This window comes from Salvelinus fontinalis, chromosome 5, assembly GCF_029448725.1.
Source record: "Salvelinus fontinalis isolate EN_2023a chromosome 5, ASM2944872v1, whole genome shotgun sequence".
Taxonomy (NCBI): domain Eukaryota; kingdom Metazoa; phylum Chordata; class Actinopteri; order Salmoniformes; family Salmonidae; genus Salvelinus; species Salvelinus fontinalis.
In genome coordinates this window covers 53822560-53833145 of record NC_074669.1, presented here as the reverse complement: position 1 = coordinate 53833145, position 10586 = coordinate 53822560, and positions in this window count along the sequence as shown.

The following is a 10586-nucleotide window of genomic DNA, read 5'->3' as shown; positions in this document are numbered from 1 at the left end:
GATGTTACCAAAAAGATTAAGTGGGGGTAATATGAGGGTGGTCATTTGTAGGGGGAGAGGTAAGCTCGGATTGACTATGGTGGGGTGGGGACCTCGCCCTGAGCCTGAGCCACCACCGTGGTCAGATGCCCACCCAGAACCTCCAAAGGACTTTGTGCTGGTGCGCCCAGAGTTCGCACCTTATGGGGGGGTTATGTCACGTTCCTGACCTATTTCTGTTAGTTTGTTGTATGTGTTAGTTGGTCAGGACGTGAGTTTGGGTGGGCATTCTATGTTTTCTGTTTCTATGTTGGTTTAGGGGTTGCCTGGTATGGCTCTTAATTAGAGGCAGGTGTTTGGCGTTCCTCTAATTGAGAGTCATATTTAGGTAGGTTGTTTCACTGTGTTCGTTGTGGGTGGTTGTCTCCTGTGTCAGTGTTTGTCGCACCATACGGGACTGTTCGGTTTGTTTTGTACATCGTCATTTTGTGTAGTCTATTTTTCCCTGTTCGTGCGTTCTTCGTGTTTAATGTAAGTTTGTCGTCCAGGTCTGTCTACTCCGTTTGTTGTTTTTGTTAATCATTCAAGTGTATTTCGTTTCGTGTTTTTCCCGTCTTGTCTTTAAATAAATTATGTGTTCACAACCCGCTGCGCCTTGGTTCCATAACTACTCCTCCTTTTCGGTTGAAGAGGAGGAGGACCACCGTTACATGTACGTAAGTCCGAGACACTCTATTTAGTACTATATGTTACGTTTTGTATGGTATGTATTAATTTGTGGATGTCCATCAGCCATTTAGTATGATATATTATATTATGAATAAGAATTTGTATTATATGTTACGAATTTGCAAAATGTACAATATGTTAGCTAGATGGCTAACTTTAGCTAGACTAGGTTTTAGAGTTAGGGTTAAGGGAAAGGTTAGCTAAAAGGGTTCACGTTAGGGTTAGAGGAGTGGTTAGCTAAAAGTGTTAAGGTTAGGGGAAAGGTTAGCTAACATGCTAGTAGTTGCAAAGTAACTGAAATGTAGTAAATAGTTGAACATTTGCTAATTAGCTAAAATACTAATTGTTGTTAGTGATGCAATTTTATCTCGCAACCTTTGGGTTGCTAGATGTTCATATTATACATCTACCAATCCCCCCCCCAACCAACCAACCTACGTTTTTGCCTAAACTTACCATCTGTCTTATCTAACCATACCAAACATAACATATCATACTAACTTGAGTGTCCCGGATTTACATTTACTATGTCATGTCTATGAGACCAGGCTGACAAACACTGTGGCAAAAATCTGCTTTATGAGTGTGTGCGTGAGTGAGAGACGGGGACCAGAAAGTGAAAGTGCCCATCTGGCCTCAGAACTCACCGCAAGTCACAGCAGAGCTAAGATAAGGTACTTTCCACATAAAGTGAAAGTAAAGTCAAACTCTATAACAAGAACTTTTTCCAGGGGTATTTATTGAACACAAACAACAGTCTTGACAATTAATATTTGCTTGACGTTCTTTTCAAAACATTTATTTTTTACAAACACCAGAAAGTAGGCTCCAAACCACTTTTGAGCCAAATAATGTGTGGATGAAGAATCCTTATTTTGGACAGTTAGTATAAAGTAGGCTAATCATTATGGGTGCTTAGAGAGAGCACAGAATCCCCCTACCTGATTGACATCCCCCTTACAGGACACTTTCGGATCAGGAGAAAAAAGAAGAGTCATCAGAGACATGACCTGTATCAGACCAACATAGAGACTGGACAATACAGACCAATGTATCACATCACTTCTGATAAAAGCAGCAAATTCCTCTTTAATACCAATTTAGCTATTGAATATGTATTGGACACGTCTAATTTCAAATGCAGAATTGACCCCAATACTGATTTAGTCATAAACAGCTCTTACAGAGCAACCTAGTATAATGATTTGTTGTTATTTTATTGATATTGACAGATATAGGCATGTAGTAGTCTACATAATATTTATGAGCATTCCATCTTTACAATGGAGAAACCCCTGGGTCATAATAAATAAAACAAACTCAGATACACAGATTTTAAGTGGAACAGAGTACTTAACATTCACCATAGGGAGGGGCGGAGTCACCATCATGTAGATAGACCCGGTTGATTGAAAAACATGCTAAGAATATAACACCCTGTGTAAACAGTGAAATCAAGATATAGTTTGTTTCAACCATTCCATCCATCCTAAAGTGTTGCTGTAAATGTAGAGTTTGAAACATTACCGCCTACTCAAGGTGACAAGAGATCTGGAAGTCAAGATCAAGTTTTTTTTCTCCATTTTTTGTATTTCCCACAAAATGGAGGTTGGAAACCCTTTCCGCATGGTGTCAAGCATCTGCACTGATCCACAGATCCTCATTTGTGTTGAAAGAGTCTGCTCATGCATTCCAGGCTCGCATACCCATTGCGCTGAGCCATGTAGAGCAGGCCCTGTTCAGAAACACCCTCTAGATAGACGTAGATGTGAAAGGATTAGATAGGTATGTGGAGATATTCCTTTTTTTACTCATACCTATCCATTTTCAAATGTACATAAAGTGAAGCGACTAAGGGGTAGGGGTTAGATCTGAACATCCAATCACAGAACCTGTGCACTCTGTTTACAGTGAGCTCCAAATGTATTGAGACAGTGTTGTTCTTTTGGCTCTGTACTCCAGCACTTTGAAACTATACAATGACTGTGAGGTTAAAGTGCAGACTGTCAGCTTTAATTTGAGTGTATTGTCATTTATATATTACCACCCTTTTTGTACATACTGTAGTCCCCCCATTTTAGGGGACCAAAAGTATTGGGACAAGTTCACTTGCATGTATTAAAGTAATCAAAAGTTTAGTATTTGGTCCCTGATTAGATCAAGCTTGTGACTCTACAAACTTGTTGGGTGCATTTGCTGTGTGTTTTGGTTGTATTTTGTGCCCAATAGAAATGAATGGTAAATAATGTATTGTGTGATTTTGGAGTATGGCACCTTACCCAAGATTTTGGGTGTGTCTCAATAGTCTGAAATGGCTCCCTAGCTTCTGTTCTCTGCTCATGCTGATCTAAAAGAACTTGACGGGTGAAAATAAATACCATAATGCTTCCGCATACTGTAGCACTGTTGTACTGACTCTATGTCCCTGTCCTGTGTGTGTATGAACCAGTGTTGATTCACTTACCCCTTACGATATGTCAGCTGACCAGGAGATGAGCCAAGTCCCGCCTATCTACCTCCGAGACTGTCTGGAGGGCGAGAGGTGGACATTTAAGCTTATCAACACTCTGTTGAGGGACTGGTTAGGAAGAACACTTCCACTCACAGAGAGGTGATAGGTCACACACGACTTAGATGTTAAATATTTACATCCCCTTATCGGTTCATCGTGTAAGCAAAAGGGAATATGTTCCATCGTCTATGTTTATTTACATGTGCAAATTGATTGTCCAACAATATTCATGTAATTTCTTGCCCCTTTTGGCTGTATGAAAGTTTATTTCCCCTCAGGCACACACATTTGTTCTTTGTTATTAGGAAAGTAACTTGTGTAGAATGTATTTTCTCCCACCCATTCACCCCATCTCTTTACATTGCATATGCATATTTGGTGGCCTGATTGCATCCAGACTATATCAAATTCCGAACACAATGCATTTCCTGGCAGATCTGAACCGAATGCGAACACAATATGATGTTTGTGCATCCAGACTTAATGCACCTTGGAGTGATCGGATAACAGAAGTCGCATTTAAGTGCCGGGTGTAGATTATCCATATCCATTGCTTTGAGTGTTTTACTAAATGTATTTATTTTTGTGTTGCAGGGACAGTCAAGAAATGGAATGGCAAGGCCACAGAACATGACTTACACAGAGCTGTGGAAAATTACCTGAAGCCTGCCCCTGGTAGAGCCGGGAGTGGTGTTTACCACTGTAGCCTACCAGAGACCACCACGCCTTTAGCAGGCTTGAAAAGTGGCATTGATCTGTTTGTCTTTGTTTGATCCATTTGTTTGCTTCAGTTTTCAGTAATTGAATCCTTTGACATATTGTGGACTTAAAAATGTTTTTAAAATGCACTGGATGGGTCGAAAAGATATACTAAACGTACATACCATGCACAATTTTGACATAGCGGAAGATACATACTGAATGTGTGCTGTTTTTCATGCTAAGATAGACCAAGATATGTGTTGCTTTTGCACATACTTGTTCATTGGTTTTGCAAGTCGGTTGATTGGATTTTGCAATATGTTGATGCCATTGATTAAAAGAGTAATAGGATGCAATGTCCAATCCAAAATCTAAGCCTGTTTAACTCCATTGTTTGTAAAAAATAATTGTGAGAAGAAAACAACAAATCGCAGTTGGTTGCATAGATAATTACTATTACTAAATGTTACATGAAATGTTAATATTAAATATCAAAACCGAATGGAAACCCATTTGTAAATATGTATTGGCAATAACTCACTTAACCGTGATGCATGGATTTTATTTTTTTATTTTGTCAGGCTGGATGTTTGAAATATGAGTAGACATGACAATTGGAGTCATGCTTCTTCAGCAGTGGAATAAAGGCAATTAGCTCTTGAATGTTGTAAAGGAAATACTGTGTGTAAATACTGGAATGTTGTCAGTGGCAAATTTTAGCATGTCAATCTTGGTGGGGCAAACTCCCTCATTTGTTTTTAGACGCATGCCAGCAAAGCCACGACACAACACAAAACAATACATTAATTGCACTAGAACAGTGACAAACGGTGCCCACGAACTGTTAGGGCCTACACAAAGCTGTCCGATCAGCAGAGATGTATTTTCAGCACCATGGAGTGAATCCTTACCACCTCTAAACCTGGCTATCAGCGGAGCCTTGTCTGGCAGTGAAATGTGACAGGTTAAAGGAAATACTAATAGCCTGTTATACATTAAAAAGTATTAGTAAATTCAAAGTATGTGAGGATCTTAAAACATCTAAGGTTAAGAAGATCATGCATTCAGTATTAGTTGATAGATTGATAACATTTATATAATTGTGTTAAAATCCGTCAAGCATACAAAGGGTACGAATTGTGAGAGGAATGTGTAAACGTTATGTTGATTACTTTGTGTTGTCGTGGGTAAAAGTGTTAATCTGTGATCTACTAAATGCTCTTAATCTATGAGCCTGAGATCGATTGCTCTGGTCTCCACTCAAGTTCACGGAGAATTCGCGGTCTTTTTCTCATTGCACTAAACGTTCAATGAGTAAACATTCCGTATCACAATTGTGATTCTTTCTCCCCTTTTTCAGGTATGTTATTGATGATAAAAAAGAGTAATTTAAATGTAATAACTCGCTAACATGTCAAGAGTGTTTAAGGCTTGTCTTAGTAACATATTGAGGAAGTTAGTTAAGTTTGCAGAGAGTAATATGAGCCCTGCTCGGTTGCAGCTAGCTTCCTACTGCTAGGTACTGCTACGTAGCTGCCATTTTATGTTGATTGTGAATGAACAGGTGCGTTGTTAATAAGATATTTTGCGGCGTTATTTGTGTAATTGTTTTTCAAACACTTTATTGCCTGTTGATAAATTTAGTTATGGTTTACTGAGTTAAAGCTTTGTGCTTAACAGTTTTATTGAAAATAGTATTTGTTTCAGTGATGTACAGTGTATACTGTTGTGACTTGAATAAGCCTTGTACCCTACAAAACTATCTATTTCCTGTAGATCTGTTATTCTGTAAAATGTGTTACTTATGTTAAATGATTGCACTAAAAAGTTCAATGAGTAAACATTCCGTATCACAATTGTGATTCTTTCTCCCCTTTTTCAGGGGTGTAACAGAAACAGTTAATTCAGCCTCATGTACTGCCTTTAAAAAAAACATAGCTGATATGGAAGACTTGCTTAAAAAAATTGATTCTACAGACAATTGAGATGTACAAACTATGGCATAAGGGGACGACAAGCGTATAAGACGCAATCCATAATTTCGATTAAGACATTAATGAGCAAGGTGGAACGGATGTAATCAATATAACTATTTGTTCAGCACTTTTGAAATGTACAGCGAAAGAGTTCAGAACATGGTCAGAACCGTAGGATAAATAAAGGGGGCATATGAGCAGACAATGAAAGCTCTTTCAATTTTCGATGATTACATTTCTCTAAAACAGGCTATAGGCTACATGTACACCACCAAGTCAGAACAGTAGACTAAGTTATGAGGGGGAAAGGGATCAAATTATTAGGGTAAGCCACATGGGCTACTAACAGCTAACTACACAACATACACTTAGTATTACTTTCTTATCTACAGTATACATATCTCCCTGGCATATTGCATCATTTATGCAGCAGCATACAATCCGTTTTTGGACTCACCTTGTTGTGCTGTGCTCACTTGAACAGGAAGGTGGAACGGCGGTCCTTCTTGTGGGCAAATTTTGTCCTCAAACTTTGTCATCAAAGTCTGGAATTCTCTGGATTTATGGTGCTTTCAAGACAACTGGGAACTCATGATGTCAGTGACCTTCAGGTCGGAGCTCAAGGAAGAGGCACGAGTTCCCGACTCGGAATTCCGAGTTGGATGAACATATTTTACCAGTCGGAGCTAATTTTTTCAGAGTTCCCAGTTGTCTTGAACTCACTGAAGGCTGAGTTTCCAGTCGTTTTGAATATGGCAGAAGTCATGCTGGATTGACACCATGGCCAATGTGTTCAACCTTTTCTGGGCGAGTGAATGTTTATCCTCAAGGATGATCAATGGAAACAGGATGCACCTGAGCTCAATTTCAAGTCATAAAGCAAATGGTCTGAATACTTATGTAAATACAGTGTTTTTGGGGAGGTTTTATTACATTTGCAAACAATTCTAAAAACATGTTTTAGATTTGTGATTATGGGGTATTGTGTGAATTGATGAGGAAAACAAATAATTTAATACATTTTAGAATAAGGCTGTAACATAACAAAATGTGGGAAAAAGTGAAGGGGTCTGAATACATTCCAAATGCACTGTACATGAAAAGGCACAAAACAGTCTATATAAGGTCCCACAGTTCACAGTGCATGTCAGAGCAAAAACCAAGCCATGAGGTCGAAGAAATTGTCCGTAGAGCTCCGAGACAGGATTGTGTCAATGCACAGATCTGGGGAAGGTTAAAAAAATAAATAAAAAATCTGCAGCATTGAAGGTTCCCAAGAACACAGTGGCCTCCATCATTCTATAATGGAAGAAGTTTGGAACCACCAAGACTCTTCCCAGAGCTGGCTGCCCGGACAAACTGAGTAATCGGGGGACAAGGACCTTGGTCAGGGAGGTGACCAAAAACCTGATGGTCACTCTGACAGAGCTCCAGAGTTCCTCTGTGGAGATGGGAGAGCCTTCCAGAAGGACAACCATCTCTGCAGCACTCCACCAATCAGGCCTCAAACGTAGAGTGTCCAGACGGAAGCCACTCCTCAGTAAAAGGCACACGACAGCCCACTTGGAGTTCGCCAAAGGCACCTAAAGGACTCTCAGACCATGAGAAACAAGATTCTCTGTTCTGGTGAAACCAAGATTGAACTATTTGGCCTGAATGCTGGCACCATCCCTAAGGTGAAGCATGGTGGTGGCAGCATCATGCAGTAGGGATGCTTTTCAGTGGCAGGGACTGGGACACTAGTCAGGATCGAGGAAAAGATGAACGGAGCAAAGTACAGAGTGATCTTGATGAAACCTGCTCCAGAGTGCTCAGGACCTCAGACTGGGGCGAAGGTTCACCTTCCAACAGAACAACAACACTATGCACACAGCCAAGACAATGGAGTGGCTTCCAGACAAGTTTCTGAATGTCCTTGAGTGGCACAGCCAGAGCCCGGAATTGAACCTGATCGAACATCTCTGGAGAGAACTGAAAATTGTAAAAAAAACAACAACAAAAAACAACAAAAAAAACAAACATGTTTTGCTTTGTAGATCGATGAGGATTAAAAAACTTTTTTTTGATCGATTTTATAATAAGGCTGTAACGTAACAAAATGTGGAAAAAGTCAAGGGGTCTGAATACTTTCCGAAATCTATGTATGTATGTATGTATGTATGTATGTACAATACCAGTCAAAAGTTGGGACTCACCTACTCATTCAAGGGTTCTTCTTTATTTTTACTATTTTTTACAGTGTAGAATAATAGTGAACACATAAAAAACCTGAAATAACACATATGGACCCATGTAGTAATCAAAAAAGTGTTCTTTTTTTGATTCTTCAAAGTAGCCACCCTTTGCCTTAATGACAGCTTTGCACATTCTTCGCTTGGGGGGCTAAAAATCGCCACCTGCTGGAGGAAACAGATTTTGGCCCGAGTTGAGCCTCTCGCTTCGGCTCTTCCCCTCTGCCTTTACAGACAACAAGGGATCCTCCACCCTGCCTCCCACCCCTAACCTTCCCGAGAAGACTAGCATGACTGCCCAACCTGTCAAACGACTTCACAGCTCCCCATCAACAGGTAATAGAAAAATAAAATATGAGAAACCTAGTCCTACAAAGTAATCCACCCTGAATGAGAAAAATGACACTAGGCTGGTTTTATTTTTGCACAAGAACTCTGCCTGGAAGATCTAACAGACGTTGACCAAGTAAAACAAAAGAAATGGGTATAAGGAACATAGTTGGTTTCTATAGGTAAGATAGAGCCGATGGCATAAACATTTTCTTTGCCAAAAAGGTGACAGTGATTAAGAACTTGGAGGGAGAGAACGATGGGAGAATCTTGATATTTGAACTTTCTTTACAATCAATCTCAATCCTTCTTGTATTATGAAATGTAAATGTGATGTATTGATGTTCATTTCCTCTTTTGATCCCCCAAAAACTAGCGAAATGTAAGCAAAACCAAAAAGATATGCAGATATTTATACAACGGCTGAGTCTAATCCTGAATGCTGATTGGTTAAAACTCTATTCCATTTGACTGCGCAATCCACTGTCTCATCAGCCCAGCCAGGCAATATATCAATTCTCCACTATAAAAAGCATCTAGACATTATCTCACATTTATTTTAGACTAACATTTCATGTTCAACAGCGGAGATTTGTATAAACCTTTCTGTCTGTCTCTCCGACATTTGCAACATTGTTTCAATATTGAAATTCGATCTCCTGCTGTTCCATTGTATGAAAGTGTCAGGACAAGACAGACAGGCAGAGTTTCACAGCCAGTCGAAATCATGAATCATGAACTTCCCTGGTCATCTCTACTGCCTCTGATCTGGCGGACTCACTCAAAACAAATGCTTTGGTTGTAATTATCTGAGTATTGGAGTGTGCCCCTGGCTATCCGTCAATAAAAAAAACAAGAAAATGGTGCCGTCTGGTTTGCTTAAAATAAGGAATTAGAAATGGTTTATACTTTTACTTTTGCTTTTGATACTTAAGAACATTTTATCATTCAATTTACTTTTGATACTTAAGTATATTTGAAACAAAAAACTTTTTGACTTTAACTCAAGTAGTATTTTACAGGGTGACTTTTACTTGAGACATTTTCTATTAAGGTATCTTTATTTTTACTCAAGTATGACAATTGAGTACTTTTTCCACCACTGGGAACTGGAACAGCCTTGTTTTCTTTGTGACACAAATCCAGCTGAAATAACCGCAGGTGGGTCTGATTTGGTGGGCTTTGGACATACTGTACAGTACCAGTCAAAAGTTTGGACAAACCTACTCATTCAAGGATTTTTCATTATTTTTTACAATTGTAAACATTGCAGAATAATAGTGAAGACATCAAAACAATGAAGTATATAAACGAAATAACCGCCATCGATAAAAGACAGTACTGTGCAGCCGTCTTCATCGACCTGGCTTCTCAATTGACTGCCTCGCCTTGTTCACCAACTACTTCTCTGACAGTTCAGTGTGTCCGGACCTCTGGCAGTCTCTATGGGGGTGCCACAGGGTTCAATTCTCAGGCCGACTCTTTTCTCTGTATATATGAATGATGTTGCTCTTGCTGCTGGTGATTCTCTGATCCAACACTACGCAGACGACACCATTCTGTATACATCTGTCCCTTCTTTGGACACTGTGCTAACAAACCACTAAAAGAGCTTCAATGCCATACAACACTCCTTCGGCCTCGAACTGCTCTTAAATGCTAGTAAAACTAAGTGTATGCTCTTCAACCGATTGCTGCTCGCACCCTCCCGCCCGACTAGCATCACTACTCTAGACGGTTCTGACCTAGAATATGTGGACAACTACAAATACCTAGGTGTCTGGTTAGACTGTAAACTCTCCTTCCAGACTCACATCAAACATCTCCAATCCAAAATTAAATCTAGAATCGGCCTCCTATTTCGCAAAAAATCCTCCTTCACTCATGCTGCCAAACATACCCTCGTAAAACTGACTATCCTATCGATCCTTGACTTCTGCGATGTCAATTACAAAATAACCCCCAACACTCTACTCAGCAAACTGTATGTAGTCTATCACAGTGCCATCCGTTTATCACCAAAGCCCCATATACTACCCACCACTGCGACCTGTATGCTCTCGTTGGCTGGCCCTCACTACATATCCGTCGCCAAACCCACTGGCTCCAGGTCATCTAAGTCTTTAC